The sequence below is a fragment of the Narcine bancroftii genome, chromosome 1, assembly GCF_036971445.1.
Source record: "Narcine bancroftii isolate sNarBan1 chromosome 1, sNarBan1.hap1, whole genome shotgun sequence".
Lineage (NCBI taxonomy): Eukaryota > Metazoa > Chordata > Chondrichthyes > Torpediniformes > Narcinidae > Narcine > Narcine bancroftii.
Genome location: NC_091469.1, coordinates 325,897,689 through 325,920,363, shown reverse-complemented (window position 1 = coordinate 325,920,363; position 22,675 = coordinate 325,897,689). Strand labels below are relative to the sequence as shown.

The 22,675-nt window shown below is 44.8% G+C and overlaps 1 long non-coding RNA gene across 2 annotated transcripts in view; it reads right to left on the bottom strand.

Moving 5' to 3' along the window:
- The window catches only part of LOC138748063 (uncharacterized), an 89,583-nt gene extending 67,232 nt beyond the window's left edge, over nt 1–22,351 (bottom strand). For both annotated transcript variants that reach the window (XR_011347776.1, XR_011347774.1), the window contains exon 1: nt 22,219–22,351. This is a non-coding gene — a long non-coding RNA (uncharacterized lncRNA). The remainder of the gene's footprint in view (nt 1–22,218) is intronic.
- Between the last annotated feature and the right edge of the window lie 324 nt (nt 22,352–22,675).

Below are 22,675 nucleotides of genomic sequence, written 5' to 3'. Positions count from 1 at the left end.
AGAGAAAGGATGGGGTGCCAGAGGATTGGAAGGTAGCTCATGTTGTTCTGTTGTTTAAAAAAGGCTCCAAAAGTACCCCTGGAAATTATAGGCCGATGTGCCTGTGATCAGTAATAGGTAAATTATTGGAAGGTGTTCTAAGAGACCCGATATACAACTATTTGGATAACCATTGACTGATTAGAGAGAGTCAACATGACTTTGTGCAGGGTAGGTCATGTTTACCCAGTCTTGGAGTTTTTCGAGGAGGTTACCAGGAAAGTTGATGAAGGAAAGACTGTTGTGAACTTGGACTGTTGTGATGTTGTCTACTTGGACTTTAGTAAGGCCTTTGATAAGGTCCTGCATGGGAGGTTAGTCAGGAAGGTTCAGACGCTAGGTATTTATGGTGAAGTAGTGAACTGAATTTGACAATGGCTGGATGGAGAAGCCAGATAGTTGTGGTGGATGATTGCTTCTCAGACTGGAGGCCTGTGACTAGTGGTGTGCCTCAGGGATCAGTGCTGTGACCATTGTTGTTTGTCATCTATATCAATGATCTGGATGATAATGTGGTAAATTGGATCAGCAAGTGAGCAGATGACACAAAGAGGAGGTGTTGTGGACAGCAAGGAAGGTTTTCAAAGCTTGCAAAGGGAACTGGGCCAGCTGGAAAAATGGGATGAAAAATGGCAGATGGAATTTAACGCAAACAAGTGTGAAGTGTTGCATTTTGGAAGGACAAACCAAGAAAAGACATACACAGTGAATGGAAGGGCACTGAGGAATGCGGTAGAACAATGGGATCTGGGAATACAGATACATAATTCTTTGCAAGTGGCATCACAGGTGGATAGGGATATAAAGAGAGTTTTTGGCATATTGGCCTTCATAAATCAAATTATTGGGATGTTGGTATGTTGTAGTAAAATTGCATAAGACATTAGGGAAGCCAAATTTGAAGTATTATGTGCAGGTTTGGTCATCTAACTACAGGAAAGATATGAATAAGGTAAAAAAGAGTCCAGTGAAGATTTACTAGGATGTTGCCTGGACTTCAGGAACTGAGTGACAGGGAAAAGTTAAACAGGTTAGGACTTTATTCCCTGGAGCATAGAAGAATGATGGGAGATTTGATAGAGGTATTTAAAATTATGAGGGTAGGTGAGATACAAACCAGAGACATTGGTTAAGAGTGAAAGGGGAAAAATGTTTGGAGAACATGAGGGGAAACATCTTCACACAGAGTGTGGTGGGGGATGTGAAAATACGGGCTCAATTTTAACATTTAAGAAGAATTTGTACATGAATTGGAGAGGTATGGAGGGCTATGGACTGGGTGCAGGTCAGTGGAACTAGGCAAGAAAAATGCTTCAGCACTGACTAGAAGGGCTAAAGAGGCCTGTCCTGTGCTGTAATGTTCTATGGTTCTTTGGTTCTATCTCTATGGCCACAGGAGATGCTGCCCATCTGCCCACAATTCCTCTCTCACCACAATTCAGGGCCTCAAACTGTCCTTCCAAGTGAAGCAGCATTTCACTTATGAATCTGCAAGGGGCATCTACTGCATCCCGTGGTCCCATTGTGAACTCCTCTGCATTAGAGAGACTGGACGCAGACTGAGAGATTACTTCATTTGGCACCTTAACTCTGTCCACTGCAATAGTAGGGATATCCTGGTGGCAACCCATTTCAATTCCCCGCCACATTTCCTTGCCGACATGTCTGTCCTCGATATCATGCACTGCCAGGCTGAGACCACCTGCAAATTGGTGGAGCAACACGTCATATTCCATTTGGACACCCTCTGACCGCATGGCATTAACATCAACTTCTCCGGTTTCTATTAACTGCTCCATCCAGCCCCTTCCCCTATCCCTATTTCTCCTTTTAATTTGGATGCCTGCCTACTTTTTACTCATGCTCATGCTCAGGCCTGAAACATCAGTTATATGTCTTTACCTCCTATGGATACTGCAAGACCAGCTGAGTTCCTCCAGCATTTCTGTGCTTTTACCACAATCACAGTGTCTGCAGACTTTCCTGTTTCACTCCTTCTTCAGTAGTGTGGAAGGCACCATAAACCCAGAACAGTTGCAGGCATACTTGTTTGGGAGACTGTACAGCAACCTTTCTCTTTCCACTCACATACCACTTTAAGTAATCTCTGTGCCATCGGTTCTCTGTGATTAGTAAGGGATTGCTTAAGGTGGTTTGTGAGTGGGAAAGAGAAGGTTGAGACCCAATTGTCACTGAAATATTTTGCCTGAGGAAAACTGTAATTGGCCCATTTCCTTTGGAGTTATGAAACCGTGCACATAACAATTCAATGAGGTACGATTAAAGCAGTGGTTTTCAAACTTTTTCTTTCCACCCACATCCCACCTTAAGGAATCCCTTACTAATCACAGGGAATACTTACAGTGGTATGTGAGTGGAAAGAAAAAGGTTGAAACCACTGCAAATGTATAGCATGTGTATTTGGAAGAAAACCTTTGCAATGACACAAGTTGAGAACTTGTGGATGTGCCTTTTTATTTCCAGAAGCAAACAAAGGCTGTTTCTTGCCTTTTGTTTGTCACTGGAGTTGATTTGAACATGAGTGGAGAAGTATGTAAAGAACACCACAGTTAAGCAGTTCTTTAAAGTTGAAGTTTATTTGTCACACAGTATCTTGTACAATGAGAAGAGTTCTTCTGCAGCAGAGCATCTCAGGCCCCTCACGCTGGCAACAGTGCTGTGGACCTCAAGCTCCCAGCGCCAGCAGCAGTGGACCTCAGGCTCCCGGCAGCAGCTGGGACTCAAGCTCCGAGGCAGTTGTGGGACCCTCAGGCTTCCGGCATGAGCGGGGCCTCAGTGGGGAAGTGTCGGTGATTGGCAGTGGCCAGCATTTTTTAAAATGAGAATTAAACTTTATTTTAATGCTTTACATTGCTGTTTGTTGTTTTTGTAAACACTTTTCAAGTGGTTTGCTGTTGCTACTAGGGTGTTCTTAAAAATGACCAGTTCTCTGAAAAAAAAGAGTTTATTCAAAATGGACACGGTTGCAACCTTTTCGGATAACTGGAGTTGTAATGTGCACACAACTCAGATGCATCAGTAATCACAACTCCTGAGTCTCAAAGGATACCCACCATCCGCTCTCTCTATATTTCCTTTTACCAGATACATGTGAAATGTGGAGTTAAACAGGAAAGTCTGCAGGCGCTGTGGCTGAGTGCCATGCACAAAAGTGCTGAAGAAACTCAGCAGGTCACACTTCATTGATAAGAAGGGTTACCAACATTTCTGGCCTGAGCCCTTCATCAAAGTATGAGCAAAGGACGTGATGAAGAGCTCCGTCCCGCAATGTTGGTTACACTTTACTTCCCATAGATGCTGTATGACCTGCTGAGTTTCTCAGCAGTTTGGTGTACTGCATTGGAGTAACAAGTAGATTGCAGGGTCTTTGGAGGAACAGGTGATTCATTTTATTTAGTACAGGTTGAACTTCTTTAATCCTGTGACGTTGGGACCCGGCCATTGCCGGACCACAGAAAATGTCAGAAGATAGAAAGTGCACAGAAAATAGCTGTCAAAGGTGCAGTAGGTGCCTCGAACTGACCCATTTTCTGGGCTAAAAGGATCAAATATATCAAAAATCAAATCCTGGTAACTGTGATGCGCTATCGAGCAGAAAAGCAGACACAAAACATAAAGTCTGTTCAACAGGCTTTATTCCACACAAACTTCCACAGAGCTGGCTGTAAGAGTAGCTGTGCTGGCTCTGAGACTGACCTTGAGTGGCCGGATGTAGCTTATATCCCAGAGGGTGGGGCTTGGTCCATTCAGGTCAGCTGATTGACAGCCGGCCAGGTGTGCCTTGTCCTGCAGTGATCTTCCTGCAGGTACACAGGTCGCCCCCCTGCAGTAGGCTGGTGGTATATCACCATATGCAACAATTAACGCAGCGCGTTTTCAGCGCCAGCGATCAGGGCCAGGATTTGAATCTCGCGCTGTCTGCAAGGAGTTTGTACTAACGGCAGCAGACTCAAAATGTGTCGGACCACAGGAGTTGCCGGACTGCAGAGTGCCGGATTATAGAGGTTCAACCTGCAGCAATATATTCCCATGTACTGCAGAGTGGAAATCAAACTACAAACATTAGGAGAATTTATCAGCTTTTCTAATTTGCTCCTGGCACAAGTCTGCCAGGCGAATTTAGTTGTAAATTTGCATTGTTGCCTCTGTTAATGGACTGAATGTAACATTCTCTTGGGCCTGAATCACTGCTGGAATATAATGCAGCACACGTCTCCATATGGAAATTGCCTAGGGGGTCAAAATGGAGTATAAGTGCAAATAGTGTAGAATGGCAATTAACAGATCAGGTTGGGTAATTAAAGGCTGTTTATTACAATAATCTACTTGAATTTTCTGCTGGATAAATTCATTTTACAAAATGTTCAGTGGCACATTGTTACAGCTGCCTGAAGCAAAGTGCATAAAGTTAATAAGCCATAATCCATGAGGTTCAACTAAATTTTCAACATGCTTTTAACAATCAGATCATATTTGTGCTGGACACTGCTTGAATTAGCCTGTATGAAATTATATATTTCAGGGGCAGAAGGATGGGCAGGCGGATTTTCCCTCCCCTCCATCTACCCCACTCCCACCCAAGAAATTTCCATGAGAGAGAGTGAGATTTGAGCAGCAATGAGGACTTGGGTAATGGAATCTGAGGCCCCAACCCCATGCTCTCTGAATGTCAAAAGTGTTTACAACCTGGTCTTGGATTTTCAGAAAGGGTTTCTGTTGGCACTCCCCTCCCACTTTGTGCGAAGATAATGCTGGGATCCTGGACTCCCAGCATCCAAAAGGCTGGGAATCCCAGGAGCTCTGGAGATCAGAGGTTGGTGTACTTGATGCGTTCCACTGGTACAGTGATGAGCTCTGATCTCCAGAGCTTCTGGGACTCCAGCTATTCCTAATCAAAGCATTGAGTAGAATGGAGTTGACTGACAGAATGGATACATTCCAGTTTTATTGTGTTTAGAACCTCAGTGCCAGCATGACACTTATTACAGTAAGTGCTATCCATGAGCCTATTTACCAGAGCAAACAGCTTTTCATTGAGAGCAATAATTCTGTTAGATTTCCCTTCCTCCTCTGTTTTGCAGCCCAAGAATCACATTCCAACTGCTCTTTAAATACACGGCAGTGCTCTGTAAGATCTTAAGATAATTGAAAAAAAATCTCTTCAAACAAGACCTAGAAATTGTACTGCGCTTTCATGAATGGTTAAAGCCACATGTGTTCAGGGAGCAAACTATTTAACACGTAGCCTTTCTGTAACATTTTATTTAACTCACTTTGGAGTATTGTAAGCAGTTTTGGGCTTCTCAATTAAGAAAGGATGTGCTGACAGTTGAGAGGGTTCAGAGGAGGTTTACAAGGATGGTTCCGGGGAATGAAATGGTTACCATATGAGGAGTGTTTGACAGCTCTTGGCCTGTTGTTGGAATTTAGGAGAATGAAGGAGGGATCACATTGAAACATTTCAAAAGGCAGACTAGATGCAGAAAGTTTGTTTCTCAAGTTCTAGGACAAGAGGAAACAGCTTCAGGATTGAAGGGTGCCTGCTCAGAACAGAGGAATTTCTTTAACCAGTGGATGGTAAATCTTTGGAATTTGTTGCCACAGGCTGCTATGCAGGCCAAATCACTGGGTGTATTTAAGGCAGAGATTATTAGGTACTTGATTAGCCAAGGTTATGGGGAGAGGACTAGGGAGTGGGGCTGAGTGGGAAAATGGATCAGATCATGATTAGATGACAGGGCAGACACGATGGGCTGAATGACCTATTTCTGCTCCTAGGTCTTATGGTCTCACAGTCTTCAATGTACTCAAGGCCCTCAGGAACACAAGCACATTGCAAATCAGATCCCAGAACCAAGTTGCAGTTCAGAGGCCTGGATTGTGGGTGGGGATTAATAGAGGGACAGTGTAAGTTACAGCGAGGAGTGGTAGAGTTTCAAATATCAATGTTCAAGTTAAAGCATAAATTTGAACTTGAACTAAACCATCTGGTCGAATACATCCCAACTCCTAGGGTTGGTGTAATGGTTGTCATGCAAATCTCAGTGGGTCAGGCAATATCTGTGCAAATGAGCAATGTTTTGTGGTCTGCAACTTTGGTCAGAGCATTGATAACACCTGCTAGTACTTTGGTGGTCCTCATAACTTCTGCTGCAGGTGACATCCAAACAAATGCAAAACAGTATGGGCAGCAGAGTTGGCATAGCGCTTAGCACCACACAGTTACAGCGCCAACGATCAGGGGTGCAGTTCGAATCCCGCCCTGTCTGTAAGGAGTTTATACATTTTCTCTGTGTCTGCGTAGGCTCCCACCAGGGGCTGCTGTTTCCTCCCACTGTTTGAAATGTACTAGGGGCTCTCGGTCAGTTGGGTGTAATTGGATGGCAAGGGCTCGAGGGTCGAAATGGCCGGTCACTGTGCTGTATGTCGAAATCAAAATAAATTTTAAAAGAGGTCTGTTGTCACTGAGCTTTCCATGCATATTGTTACGGAGTCCAGCGAACACCAAAAACCAGGGTTACTTTTTTTATTATAATTTTTTATTTTTTACACTATGAACCATATCAACCAAAATATGATACAAATGTTTCTCATTAAATTTACAGTGGTCTTTTCTCTCCCCTTTCCCTCCCTCCCCTCTATCCACCCCCCTCCAAAACCAATAAATATTCAACATTCTTTGGCTTGGCTTCGCGGACGAAGATTTATGGAGGGGGTAAATGTCCACGTCAGCTGCAGGCTCGTTTGTGGCTGACAAGTCCGATGCGGGACAGGCAGACACGGTTGCAGGGGAAAATTGGTTGGTTGGGGTTGGGTGTTGGGTTTTTCCTCCTTTGTCTTTTGTCAGTGAGGTGGGCTCTGCGGTCTTCTTCAAAGGAGGTTGCTGCCCGCCGAACTGTGAGGCACCAAGATGCACGGTTTGAAGCGATATCAGCCCACTGGCGGTGGTCAATGTGGCAGGCACCAAGAGATTTCTTTAGGCAGTCCTTGTACCTCTTCTTTGGTGCACCTCTGTCACGGTGGCCAGTGGAGAGCTCGCCATATAACACGATCTTGGGAAGGCGATAGTCCTCCATTCTGGAGACGTGACCCACCCAGCGCAGCTGGATCTTCAGCAGCGTGGACTTGATGCTGTTGGTATCTGCCATCTCGAGTACTTCGACGTTAGGGATGAAGGCGCTCCAATGAATGTTGAGGATGGAGCGGAGACAACGCTGGTGGAAGCGTTCTAGGAGCCATTGGTGATGCCGGTAGAGGACCCATGATTCGGAGCCGAACAGGAGTGTGGGTATGACAATGGCTCTGTATACGCTTATCTTTGTGAGGTTTTTCAGTTGGTTGTTTTTCCAGACTCTTTTGTGTAGTCTTCCAAAGGTGCTATTTGCCTTGGCGAGTCTGTTGTCTATCTCGTTGTCGATCCTTGCATCTGATGAAATGGTGCAGCCGAGATAGGTAAACTGGTTGACCGTTTTGAGATTTGTGTGCCCGATGGAGATGTGGGGGGGCTGGTAGTCATGGTGGGGAGCCGGCTGATGGAGGACCTCAGTTTTCTTCAGGCTGACTTCCAGGCCAAACATTTTGGCAGTTTCCGCAAAACAGAATGTCAAGCGCTGAAGAGCTGGCTCTGAATGGGCAACTAAAGCGGCATCGTCTGCAAAGAGTAGTTCACGGACAAGTTGCTCTTGTGTCTTGGTGTGAGCTTGCAGGCGCCTTAGATTGAAGAGACTGCCATCCGTGCGGTACCGGATGTAAACAGCATCTTCATCGTTGAGGTCTTTCATGGCTTGGTTTTGCATCATGCTGAAGAAGATTGAAAAGAGGGTTGGTGCGAGAACACAGCCTTGCTTCACGCCATTGTTAATGGAGAAGGGTTCAGAGAGCTCATTGCTGTATCTGACCCGACCTTGTTGGTTTTCATGCAGTTGGATAACCATGTTGAGGAACTTTGGGGGGCATCCTATGTGCTCTAGTATTTGCCAAAGCCCTTTCCTGCTCACAGTGTCAAAGGCTTTGGTGAGGTCAACAAAGGTGATGTAGAGTCCTTTGTTTTGTTCTCTGCACTTTTCTTGGAGCTGTCTGAGGGCAAAGACCATGTCAGTAGTTCCTCTGTTTGCGCGAAAGCCACATTGTGATTCTGGGAGGACATTTTCGGCGACACTAGGTATTAGTCTATTTAGGAGAATCCTAGCGAAGATTTTGCCTGCAATGGAGAGCAGAGTGATTCCCCTGTAGTTTGAGCAGTCTGATTTCTCGCCTTTGTTTTTGTACAGGGTGACGATGATGGCATCACGAAGGTCCTGAGGTAGTTTTCCTTGGTCCCAACAAAACTTGAAAAACTCATGCAGTTTGACATGCAGAGTTTTACCGCCAGCCTTCCAGACCTCTGGGGGGATTCCATCCATACCTGCTGCTTTGCCACTTTTCAGATGTTCAATTGCCTTATACGTCTCATCCTGGGTGAGGACCTCATCCAGCTCTAGCCTTAGGGGCTGTTGAGGGAGCTGGAGCAGGGCGGAATCTTGGACTGAGCGGTTGGCACTGAAAAGAGATTGGAAGTGTTCTGACCATCGGTTGAGGATGGAGATCTTGTCACTGAGGAGGACTTTGCCGTCTGAGCTGCGCAGCGGGCTTTGGACTTGGGGTGAGGGGCCATACACAGCCTTTAGAGCCTCGTAGAAACCCCTGAAGTCGCCAATGTCCGCGCTGAGCTGGGTTCGCTTGGCGAGGCTAGTCCACCACTCATTTTGGATCTCCCGGAGTTTGCGCTGAAGATGGCTGCATGCGCGACAGAAGGCTTGTTTCTTCTCTGGACAGGACGGCTTTGTAAAGTGAGCCTGGTGGGTAGCTTGCTTCTTTGCCAGCAGCTCTTGGATTTCCTGGCTGTTATCGTCGAACCAGTCCTTGTTTTTCCTGGAGGAGAAGCCCAGTACCTCTTCAGTGGATTGCAGTATGGTAGTCTTCAGCTGATCCCAGAGGGTTTCAGGGGATGAGTCTGTGAGGCGGATTGCATCGTCGAGCTTTGCTTTGAGGTTTGCCTGGAAGTTTCCTCTCACTTCGTCTGACTGCAGGTTTCCAACATTGAACCTCTTTCTGGGGGCTTTACTGTTCCTGGGCTTTGGCTTGAAGTGAAGGTTGAGCTTGCAGCGAACCAGCCGGTGGTCAGTGTGACATTCCGCACTGGGCACGACCCTGGTGTGGAACACATCTTGCTTGTCTCCTTCTTGCACCAGGACGTAGTCCAGGAGGTGCCAATGTTTGGATCAAGGATGCATCCAGGTAGTCTTCAGTCTGTCCCTCTGCTGAAATAGGGTGTTTGCCGCTGTTCTGCGCAGAGCTCCAACAGGAGGCGCCCGTTGTCGTTGCACTTGCCGACACCATGCTTGCCCAGGATTCCTGGCGAGGTTTCTGAGTCTTTGCCGACGCGAGCGTTGAAGACGCCAAGGATGACAATCTTGTCGGCTGTAGGGGTGCGTTGAATGAGGTTGCGCAGGTCAGTGTAGAACTTGTCCTTTTCTGCTGGTTCCTCCTGGAGGGTTGCAGCATAGACACTGATGAGGGTGATGCAACGCTTGTTTTGAAGGGGGAGTCGCATGGACATGATCCGGTCTGAGTGGCCTGTCGGAAGGTTTTCGAGTTTGGAGGCAATGGAGTTCTTGACCATGAAGCCTACACCAGATAGGCGTCGTTCATCCAAAGGCTTGCCAGACCAGTAGAGTGTGTAGCCCGCGCCGCGTTCTTGGAGGCTGCCTACATCTGCCAGGCGGACTTCACTGAGAGCGGCTATGTCGATGTCAAGTCTGAGGAGTTCAAGTGCAATGAGGGCAGACCGCCGTTCAGGTCGGTGGCTGTCAGCCTTGTCTAGCATGGTTCTGATGTTCCAGCATGCTAGCTTGAGTTTGTGAGCATCTTTTGAGGGGGAGGACGTGGAGGGGGAGGACGTGGAGGGGGAGGACGTGGAGGGGGAGGACGTGGAGGGGGAGGACGTGGAGGGGGAGGACGTGGAGGGGGAGGACGTGGAGGGGGAGGACGTGGAGGGGGAGGACGTGGAGGGGGAGGACGTGGAGGGGGAGGACGTGGAGGGGGAGGACGTGGAGGGGGAGGACGTGGAGGGGGAGGACGTGGAGGGGGAGGACGTGGAGGGGGAGGACGTGGAGGGGGAGGACGTGGAGGGGGAGGACGTGGAGGGGGAGGACGTGGAGGGGGAGGACGTGGAGGGGGAGGACGTGGAGGGGGAGGACGTGGAGGGGGAGGACGTGGAGGGGGAGGACGTGGAGGGGGAGGACGTGGAGGGGGAGGACGTGGAGGGGGAGGACGTGGAGGGGGAGGACGTGGAGGGGGAGGACGTGGAGGGGGAGGACGTGGAGGGGGAGGACGTGGAGGGGGAGGACGTGGAGGGGGAGGACGTGGAGGGGGAGGACGTGGAGGGGGAGGACGTGGACCTGTCCTCGGGCCTACGCAAAGGAGCTTTTAGTTGGAGTGCAGTGTGCGCAGTACTGGCTCCACCCTTTACACCCATGGTTCGTGTGCTGTGGCCAAGCAAGCAGGGACGTGGCAGCGATGTCCTTGGGTCGTAGGTTTTATATCGGAGTGGCCTTCTCCTATGCAGGTTTCTTACCTGGGCTGGAGGGGTCTGCCTCCCCTCCTAGGTCGGTCCATACAGCCCGGACCGGGGCCGAGGCCGCCGCTGCTCTCCCTGTGCCCGTTCTGGGGCCGCCGCCTCCACCTCTCTGCCCGGACCGGGGCCTTCGCCTGCCTCACTCGACCGAGGCCGGGGCCACTGCCTCCCCCTTGCTCCTGCCCGGATCGGGGCCGCCGCCGCCTACCCTCAGCCCGGATCGGGGCCGGGGCCGCCGCTGCTCTCCCTGTGCCCGGACTGGGGCCGCTGCCTCTACCTCTCTACCCGGACCGGGGCTTCCACCTGCCTCACTCGACCGAGGCCGGGGCTGCCGCCTCCCCCTTGCTCCTGCCCGGATCGGGGCCACCGCCGCCTACCCTCAGCCCGGACCGGGGCCGCCGCTGCTCTCCCTGTGCCCAGACTGGGGCCGCCGCCTCCACCTCTCTGCCCGGACTGGGGCCTACGCCTGCCTCACTCTACCGAGGCCGGGGCCGCCGCCTCCCCCTTGCTCCTGGGACCCAGGTGCAATTAATGGGGAAAAGGTACTTCCAGCACCTTTCAAGCTGCAGGGGGAATTGACTCATTAAATCGCCTACCCAGGAATTTAAGGGGGTTCCCAGCCCCGCGATGATGTGGTAAGTGATATGCCACGTACTAAAGAGAACTATCAGTGTCTCCCCCCAACAGGCCCCACAATACAATAAAACCATAAAACAATATTTTCACACAATGGAAAATAAACAAGAAAAATGCTTCATCTATTTATTACATGCTGAATCATGTCGTTTTGTCTTCTTATCATTTTCATTCTCATTTTAGGGGATAGAGGTCATAGGCAAGCTCTTTCTGATATGTTCCATGTGTGGAACATAAGGAGGTAGTGAAATGGATTCAGCAATGGTTGGATGGGAGGGGTCAGAGAGTAGCGGTAGAAAATTGTTTGTCCAATTGGAGGCCGGTGACTAGTGGAGTTCCTCAGGGATCGGTCCTCGGTCCACTATTTTTTGTTATATATATTAACGATCTGGAAGTAGGAGTGGAGAATTGGATAAGCAAGTTTGCGGATGATACAAAGATTGGTGGTGTTGTGGACAATGAGGAAGACTACCGTAGATTAAAAGGTGATTTAGGAAGGCTGGAGGTGTTGGCTGAGAAATGGCTGATGGAATTTAATGCAGATAAGTGTGAGGTGTTACATTTTGGAAAAGCAAATCTAAATAGGTGATATGCATTAAATGGTAGGCTACTGAGATGCGCAGAGCAACAAAAGGATTTAGGTGTGATGGTAAATATTACCCTCAAGGCTGATACTCAGGTAGATGGTGTGGAGAAGAAGGCATTTGGAATGTTGGCCTTCATAAATCGGAGTATTGAATTCAAGAGTAGGGAGGTTATGATGAAATTGTACAAGGCATTGGTGAGGCCAAATTTGGAGTACTGTGTACAGTTTTGGTCACCAAATTATAGGAAAGATATAAACAAAATAGAGAGAGTGCAGAGAAGGTTCACGAGAATGTTGACAGGATTTCAAGGTTTGAGTTACAGGGAAGGTTTTGCAGACTGGGGCTTTTTTCTCTGGAGCGTAGAAGATTGAGGAGGGATTTGATAGAGGTGTTTAAGATTTTAAAAGGGACAGACAGAGTAAACGTGGATAGGCTTTTTCAATTAAGAGTGGGGGAGATTCAAACTAGGGGGCATGGTTTAAGATTGAAGGGGGAAAATTATAAGGGGAACATGGGGGGAAATTTCTTTACGCAAAGGGTGGTAGGGATGTGGAATGAGCTTCCGGCAGACGTGGTTGAGGCGGGATCATTGGTTACATTTAAGGATAGACTGGATAGTTACATGGAGAGGAGAGGACTGGAGGGGTATGGACCGGGTGCTGGTCAGTGGGACTAGGAGGGTGGGAATTTGTTAAGGCATGGACTAGTAGGGCCGAACTGGCCTGTTCTGTGCTGTAAGTGGTTATATGGTTCCAAAATTTGCTCAAACACTGATTTTATTTTTTAAATTATATGTTATTTTTTCCAATGGAATACATTTATTCATTTTCATTTCCTGCATTGATTTAACCATAAATTTGGCTACTTTATTATTTTTACTTGTCTTTTGTCCAGTTTTATCCAACATTGGGTCCAAATTAAGGTTAAAATCCCCTCCTATCAATATATTTCCTTGTGTGTCTGCAATCTTCAAAAAAATATCCTGCATAAACTTTTGATCTTCCTTATTAGGCGTATACATATTGAGCAAATTCCAAAATTCTGAGTATATCTGACACTTTATCATTGCATACCTCCCTGCCACATCTATTATTTCCTCCTCTATTTTGATTGGTACATTTATGTTAACTAGTATGGCTACACCTCTAGCTTTTGAATTATAGGATGCTGCCGTTACGTGTCCTACCCAGTCTTCTCTTTAGTTTGTTATGATCTGCTTCAGTTAGATGCATTTCCTGCACAAATGCTATATCTATTTTTTCCTTCTTCAATAAATTTAGTAGCCTCTTCCTTTTAATTTGGTTATGTATTCCATTAATGTTTATAGTCATATAGTTCAACATGGCCATCTTATATCTTGCATACACCTCTTTTCCACCTCTTCACCACCTCCATCCCCTTTTTCCCCATTTTCATCTCTTAGTTTTCTCTTATTACTCTTAATGTATGACAACATATTTAAGACATAAATTACCCCCGCACTTCCCACATCCACTAATACCTTAACCTCAAAAGTTCCCCCCCTCTCTGAGTTGCCCCATATCCCTTGTCGGGCAACTACAACTCCCCTTTTTATTTGGATTGTGATCTTGTTCGCAGCGTCAACTGATTTTGCAGCGACGGTTATTCCCCCTCTACCAGCCCTCTCCAGAAAACACTTTTTTTTTTAAAAGATATAACAAAACTCTCTCTCTTCTTTTTTTCCCCCTTACTCCCTTCCTTCCCCTCTCTTTTCCCTCTTTAGCTCTTTACATATACATTGTTTTTACATCTTTATATATACTTTATCGCCGTTCTTCATTCTTGTTACTTCCCTTCATCTCTTCTTCTGTAATGCAAATGTTCTGCGAATTCTTGCGCTTTATGCTGGATCTGAGAACAGTCTGTTTTTCTCTCCGGGTATAAATATTTTAAGCACGGCTGGATGCCTTAATATGAATTTGTAACCTTTTTTCCATAAAGTTGATTTCACTGTGTTAAATTCCTTACTCCTCTTTAAGAGTTCCAAACTTATGTCTGGATAAAAAAAAAAAAATAATTTTGACCCTTGTATTCCAATGGTTTATTATCTTCTCTAATTTTATTCCTTGCCCGTTCCAGTATATTTTCTCTTGTCGTGTATCTCAAAAATTTTACTAAGATGGATCTTGGTTTTTGATGTGTCTATGGTTTCGGAGCTAATGCTCTGTGTGCCTTTTCTATTTCCATTTCTTCCTGCATTTCTGTCATTCCCAGGACCTTTGGGATCCATCCTTCTATAGATTCCTTCATGTCTGTGCCTTCTTCACCCTCCTTCAGGCCCACTATTTTTATGTTGTTTCGCCTACTATAACTTTCCAACATATCAATTTTCTGATATAACAACTCTTGTCTCTTTAATTTTTTTTGTCACTTTCTTCCAATTTTTCTCTTAATTCATTTACTTCCATTTCTACAGCCATTTCCCACTCTTCCACATTCTCTCCTCTTTTCCCTATTTCTGTCATTACCATTTCTAACCTTGCATTTTATCTTCTGCTCTTTTCATTTTCCTTTTAATTGCATTAAACTCTAATAACCATTCTTTTAGTGATCTCATTTGTTCTTCAAAAAAGACTTTATCTATATTCTGTCCATCAGTTTTACCTTCTATTTCTCTGTGCAGATCTTGGTCTTCTTCTTCCTCGTGTCTGTATCTGTGTTTGTGTCTTCTTCTTCTCTTCTTTGTGTCTGTGTCTCTTCTGTTTTTCCTGATGAGCTGCTTGTATCTCTTATCGGGCCTCTTCTTGCTGGGCCTCTTGTTGCTGGTCCTCCCCTCCTGTGCTGCTCGTCTGTTGTTCCTTGCCCTCCAGCTGACAGCCCTGGTGTCGGGCATCTCTCAGCTGCTCGCTCTGTGACAGCCTGCTCCTCTGCTGAGCCCCCTCCCGCCGACGTCCTCTTTCTCCTTTGATTGCGCACTGCACACTTTTGTTTGGCTCAGAGAGCCATTTTTGTAGTGCACCGGCTGGTGGGTCGCGACTCCACAGAGCAGGTACTGATCTCGAGGGTTGGGCGGTCCTAGTCACCGCAGCGTGCTGTTCCTTCGTGCAGGTAAGGCCTTCTTCTTTCTTCTCCGGCGACATTTTTACTTTTTTTTTTCAGTTGTTCTTACTTTCTCCTTCTTGGAAGCCATCTTCTTTCTCTTCTCTGTATCTTTATCTTCTATTTCTTATATTCTATTTTTGTTATGCTTTGCTTTTTCCTAACATTTTTCATATTTTCCTGGAGAGGGCTGGTTTACCTGACCTGACAGTACTCCATCACGTGACTCTTCCTAACACAGGGTTATTTAAACAAAAGTTGTTTTTAATTATATTTGAACAAAAAAAGAGAGTTAAACTTTAACTTATTACTTAACCTACTGAACTACTTAAACCCCCCCTCTAATACTAAGCGTAGGTGTGTGTAATGTATATTTAAGATAAGAAAAATTCTTTGGATCACAGTCCAATCTCATTGGTTGCAGGCAATTCTTGTTCTGTACACAGAAGTTAACATTAACAAAGTTCACCAGTCTTTGGTGCTTAACAGGTAAATGGTTACCACTCAGGAGGGTTCTTGTTGGTTTTCAGAGAAAGAGTTTGCTCATTCCAGGACATCCACAACTGGTTCCTTCTCAATCAGTCTTGCTGATGAAACTTGCCCCCTTCAGGGTTCTCCAGATGATCCTCTTTCTTTCAGGTCACCTTTCTCCTTCTTTGACCAGGTAGCCTTCCAAAGTTTGCCAACTTGTCCTTCTAGAACTGATTTCTGTCTCCTCTCTCTCTGTTTCACACCCTCCTTCCCTGAGAGCCAAACTCCTCTCTCTGCCTGCAAAGATCACATGCTCTTCCAGGCAAGCTGTATGTCGATACTTTGCTGCCTCCTGCAAAAAGCATTCTGCAAAAGTCCTGCAAATACTCTGTGCTTTAAAATGTGTGTGTGCAAACTGCTCTAACTATTCCTCCCAAACCACCTCTAAATACTCTGTCACAATATGTATTGGTGGTACACCATGTAAAGGACTGTACAATATGACTAATTGCTCTCCATATGTTTGCAACATAAGAGCTTCAACCAAATTGGCATCTCCAGAAAATTGTACTGAGGATTTTGATTATAATCCTGTAGCACAATGTTGCAATACACAAAAAATTTGTTTGTTGGATGTGACAATTTTCCTGCTGGCAGAAAAAATTGCAGGCTGGTTCAAGATTCATTTATTATCACGTTTTATTACATTAATTGTAATTCAATAGGTGTGATCCAATTAAGCCTCACTAATTGTTGTCAGGTGTTTTTATTTGTACTCCTTCTGCTACATAGGCCATCATGTAAATTGCCTTCATTATTGGCTTTTGAACCTCTATTATGCTTTTTAGATAGAATTTGCATAATTTTACCGGTCTGAAGAATGTTGGAGGTCTCGGCATTGGTTGTTTACTCACGAACGACCAAAACTCAAAATCTCAGTTTCCTTATGCAAGTTTAGACAGCATACCGAATATGCGGTAATTAAAGACATTAGCCTGTTGTTCACGGGATGCCTGCGGTTAACTTTAGATTGCAGGCATTCGGGGAAATTTATTAGGGGTCAAGGAGATAAAATATCGGAATGGGAGTGAGCCCTTATTCTCATTCCAATCTTTTCACATAGACTGCATTCTGGGAAATTGGGGATAATTTCTTGGACCACAGTAGCTGTGTTAAAAACATATATGTTGGCTTTCAGTGATTTGTGGACAGGGACACCTCAGTCTCATTGAAATCAACATTTCCCACTCTTTTCACATTTGAACATTACTCCATTTCCATTTGTCGTGTTGAGAAAAGTATCAAGTTTGGTCAGTTCACAGAGAGGCAAGTCTGACACAAGTGTTACAATCACATTTAACTTTTATTAACACATGGGAGACAAACAGGAGAGAACGTTAATGGTACTCAATCACTATGTCACTTAAACGACGATATACACATTCACCTTGGGCTTTGGTTGGACTTCAACAATGGTAAACCTATACTCGACTCCCTCACACACTAGAAACAGGGACTCTTACGCACACACACACACACACACACACACCAACGGGGTTGGAGCTCTCTGCAAATCCCGACCTATCGCAGTACTAACGCCTCAGCTACAGTTTAGAACACACCTGCAACACTTCCAGTGATGTCCACAGCAGCAACCTGGCGTGGAGTGATGTCTGGGTCTTGGACCACGAGGCCTAGAGAAAGAATGTGCTGTGTGTGGGTTTTATATGCAGTGCTAATCTGTGCCTCTAGCCAATAATGAGCCTGAGTGATTTAAATGAGCCATGTCAGCAGTTAAGGAGTTGTATGTACATCTCAGGATCATTCTCAATTTCTTTTTAAGACATCAGTTAAATTTATTGGCCACACTCTTTATTAAGAGGTGTGCAAAAACAAAAGATCAGCAGAGGAAATTCATGCTGAATAAGGAAATACCAGAGGAATTAAATACCCTATCTTCACAGAAGATCAAAGCATCTCCCTGAAAAATTAGAGTCCCATGGGTCAAACAAAAAGGAAATTAAAGAATAGGAATGAAATGCCACTATGAAAAATTAGAGTTTTGAAAAATTAGAGTTCGAAAACCCCAAGGATCTATTGTTGATCAACTTTTGGGGAGCACTGCTGGTGCAGCAGTGAGCACGACGCTGTTACTGTCCCAGCGAACTGGGTTCGAATACAGCTCTGTCTGTAAGGTGTTTGTATATTCTTCCCATGCCTACGGGTTTTCCTCTGGGCAACCACCCTTCAAAATGTATGGGGTGGGGGGTTGTAGGTTAATTGGGGGATACAGGTTCATGGCTTGGACAGGCCTGTATGTCTAAAAAAATGTCAACATCAAGCTCTTTGATTTTCTATATATTCTGCAACAATCCCTGCGGACGAGAGGATAAATAGGGGGCACATATTTGTTAAAAGAGTTGGGGAGGCAACAAAAATTCCAGTCAAGGTAGCCTGATATTGGTGGTTGGGAAAACACTAGAATCTACTATAATGGATATCATATCTCAACCTAAATATATAAGACTGACCAGAGTTAACAGATTTATGAAATAATTTTTTTTCTGACATATTTTTGTTGTTAAGTTGTTTCAACCCATTTTGTTGATTATATTCTGGTGGGCCTACGGTCCTTTAAGCTAATTTCTAACCTTTCCTTAACTCTAATAATAAATGCACCAGTCGAAAACACGTGACAGCTATATCAATGCTGATCTTGCAATTGGTCCAATATTATTTACTGACTAAATCAACACAGTAAAATTAGGCAGTTAACCGGGTGGCTCGGTTAGCACAACGCTCTTATAGCACCAGCAACCAGGACCGGGGTTCAAATCCCGCGCTGACTGTAAGGAATTTGCATGTTCTCCCCGTGTCTCCATGCATGGGTTTTCCCCAGGGGGCTCCAGTTTCCTCCACCACTCGAAACGTACCAGGAGTTGCAGGCTAATTGGGTGTAAATTTGGCAGCAAGGACGCATGGGCCGAAATGGCCTGTTACCGTGCTGCATGTTGAAATTTAACACAAAAATCAGCATTGTTCTTGATTCCATTTGTTCCTTGTCAGGTTAATTGGGTGAAAAGTTCCCTCACAGTATATACTTCAGTCTGTCATATAGATTGCTTATATGAACATAAATAAAACAATCATACATTTGTATGAGGCAGGCAGGAAAATCAGGAGGTGAGGATTAAGATTATTAAACACTAAATAGAGTGCATTCCATCTTAACCATATTTGGACCAAACACTCTTGGCACTTGCTTTGCTTGTTTTTTTTATTAGTTCTTCCACACTTTTAATTCTGATGAAAATCATGTCTTACTTTGATGGCGTAATTCCAGGTCATATTTAACTCCAATTCAATACCTGATGTTCTTGCCTCCCAAATTCTGAGCATTCAATGGCATGCACCCCAACTTGCCACTGAGCACTATCACCTCCCTTCACAATGCTCTGCCCCTCGCTTCTCCCGAGAACACAGAAGAAGGGTTCTCACGTGTCCAGCTTTTAAGCCTCCAGAGGTACATGGCTGAGAACACTCCTTCAAAGCTATTTTGCTTGTCTTGCATGTTTGAATGTCAGTAGTCCCTCCTGCACTGAAGTGGAACCCATACTGCGACCCTTTTCTCTCCCAAGTGTCTGGCAGAGGAAATGCAGAATGTAATGTGCCGCGGAATGATGAAACTGGTGTCAGATTGTGGTCAGGGTTTAATGTGCCAGAAATGTTTATTTAGGGAGATCATGTTGGCTCCTCAAAGTTACTTAAATTTAAATAATGCTGTTCAACCTTCATCGTCCTTTGTAAATGCCTTCGAAACAATGCAAATACTTCAAGGCATTAGACATAACTGAAAGAGACCACAGTTGATGTTTCTGATATCATGATAAATTTCTTTCAGATCCCTTGAGTCAGAATATTTGCCATTTGATGTAAATCATTCATTTTAGGCTTTAACTTTGTACAGGACAGTCTTCAGAGCAGAGATTCACAACAAAGATCCCTATTGTTTTTCCTGCAGATGTGATTTTTTTTTGTTGATTTATCTAAATCAGTCAGGGCAAATACCTGAGTCTAAGAGTCTGATATTTACTCAGACAGAACCTGCAAGAATCATTCATTGTTGTCATAGACTAGATATTAGCCTCTCCTTGGGGGAACAAATTAGGACTGTGTTGAAACAGCAGTAAAATACAGTAGTTTTTCATCTGTTGTTCAGAATTTGATTGATCCCAATAACCTTTATGGGGGAACCTGTGTTCAGCAGCATCTCGAGATTTTGCAGACAGCCGGGTAGCAGAGGACTGGCACAGGGCACCAGAAAATGGGGAGGCCACTCCCCGTTTGAGAAGGGGATGCTGTGGAGACGACCCATGGGATGGTGACGATGGTGGCAGACCATTGAGGGGCTCTGCAGCTGAAGATAAAACAGGCAATGGGCAGAGGCGAGGAGCCCACCGAAGCTGCAGGCTGCTGGCCACTGTCGTCAAAAGGCTCACACCAGGATGCAGACTGCTGGAGATTGGCTCAAGACTGGCTGGTATTGGAGCCGGAATGCGAGAGGGGGCTTAGGGCACCGAAGGCTTCCTGATTGTGTCGGAGGTTCGGATTTGGAGCTCGGGTTGAAGATGCTTTGGACTGCATTGAAGTCTATGTGGCTGTGCGAGCACGGGAGGCGAATCCATGGTCAATAAATGACTGGGGGGGGGGGAGGGGGGTGAGACTCTCTTTTGCTTCTGTTTCTCTGACTGTAAGGGGCTCCAGGATATTTCCGCTGATGTTGAATCTTTGCATTACGACAGACTAAAGTCAATTTAGTGTAATATCACACCTGTTTTCTTACATGACAATCAAGGAATCTTGATCTTGATCTTAATGTTCAGGGTTAAATCTTTTTTTAGTTTGCTCCTGCATTTGGAGTGGTACAGTTAGTGTAGAGGTTAGCATAACGCTGTTACAGCGCCAATGGCCCAGGTTCTAATCCGATGCTGTCTGTAAGGAGTTTGTACATCCGCCCCACGTCTGTGTGGGTGCTCCAGTCTCCTCCTGCCCTGCAAAATGTACTGGAGTGTAGGTCGGTTGGGCAGTACAGGCTAGTGGACAAAATGGCCTGTTACCATGTTGAACATCTAACTTAAAAAATTTAAAATCCATCAATTGTGGCTGAAACCAACATTTTTTTTTATAAAGATAGGAAACCTCAAAGCAAATACACTGAACTCTGAAAGATTATTGGGGGCTGAAACTGTTTCTCCTTCCAGACATGCTACCTGGTTAACTGAGAAATCTCAGCAGTTCCTGATTTTATATTGGATGCACAAATTCTGGTATTGGGTCAGGTGGTGAGAAATCAAGACATTTAAGGTAATTAAGGGACTTAACAGGGTTGATGGAGGAGCTTTGTTGGGGGAATTCAATAATAGTTGCTCATCAAATTAGATGTAAACTCATTTGACGGGGTAAAAATAAACATTTCCTCATGTGGTGGGATTTGAACTATTCTTTTCCTGAAGATTTTTGAACCTGGGAGAGTTAGAAACATCACTGGATATAGTGTGAGATTGTACAGCAGTGATTCTCAATGTTTTTCTTTCCACTCACATACCCCTTTAAATATTCCCTATGCCATAAGTGCTCTGTGATGAGTAAGGGATTACTTATGTGGGTGGGAAAGGAAGGTTCGGGGCCAGATTTAAGCCTATTTAACAGATTTCATCAAATTGGGCCCCGCGCCTCAAGGGGACCCCACACGCATGTTTGAGCCCAGGCCTTGAGCAGAGAACACTGTGATAGACTTCGTTTAAACTGGTAAGAAAATAATAATACTATAGGCCTTATAAACTGAGCAATTTGTCAGTGAACTCGTGAAGTTATGGCCCTTAATTGATTGTATTATCTCAGTGAAATATTTTTAGGAAATATGCCTTTGATTAAACTACTGGCTATAGGTCTCCTTTGTCTCCCTAGCCAAAAATTTCATGTTTCATATTCATTTGACCCAGTAAGATAGATGTATTCCGGAGCTGATGAAGCTTCTCTTATTATTATCAAGATCAAAACAAGCTATAGGCTAATCAATAAGAAAACTTGTACTTTAATATGAGATTGAGATAGCGTCATGCTAGCCTAGGGCCTAGGCTTAAGCAATTAGCCTGAATGTAAATAGCCTAGGCCTAAGCGTAGAATTTCTGACAATGTTCGCAATCGTAGATGGAATTGGTTAGGATATTCGGGTCTTGTAAAGATGAATAACCCCAAAGTTATGTTAGTTTAAGTTGATCTTTACTAGGCTAAGTCGCTGTGGGGGTTATAGCCTACATCTTTACGAGCTGGTTATTCAGCTATAGAGGCATATACAAGCAAAGCATATACTGTACATCTCGGGGTTATTCATCTTTACAACATCCGGATATTCTTAGCAAGGCTGCCTCTGTCATTGTTTCATAATTTTGCAGTGCTTTGATTTAGTATCAAAATAGTACTAGGCTACTGTTACTAACTAAGCTATTGCACTGCCAGGGCTTAATATAGCCTATTTCATGTTTTTGGTGATTTGGAACAGGTGCAGTTTAGCTTGACCATGCGGAAATTGTTTTCTTTGGGGACAAATTTCATCCATTACACGCATCAGTTTTTCCGCCAATTTTCTAGCCAAATATCTAGCGACAAACTAGCAAGAAAACGGCAAAATGAAAGTGTGTCGCCCCATTCTGGAATGTAACCTTAACTAACATAACCTAACCTAACATAACCTAATCTAACCATTACTAAAAAAAAGGCATCTCTTACCTTATTCAAAGTTGTTGTCATTCAACAAATCCAGAATCGGTCATTTGTTTTGCTGTTCAGTGGTGTTCACAAGTTGAGAATTGGGTGCGTTGTTCTAAGGTCAGCAGCTGATGTTGGAACAACGTAAAGCTAACGAGCAAAATGACGTGGGATTGACGTTGGTTTCTTACGTTGTACCAACGAAGATGACAACATTGTTCCATTGTTGGAACAATGTGGACATGTTATCAGGGATGTCGAGTCCAATTTTATAACAAATTGCTAACGCCAAGATTTTTGTGTAATTTTAAGTCTAAACATTTAAAAATATACTTCTTTTACCTTTTTTACCTTAAAAATTAGCAGCTTAAAATTTGTATGTCATTTTACATGGCAAGCACAAGCAGAGATAGAGACAAAGGGTGTTATGTATTTAAGCGGCAACCAGAAACGAGCACTGGCCATGGCTAAGGTAGCT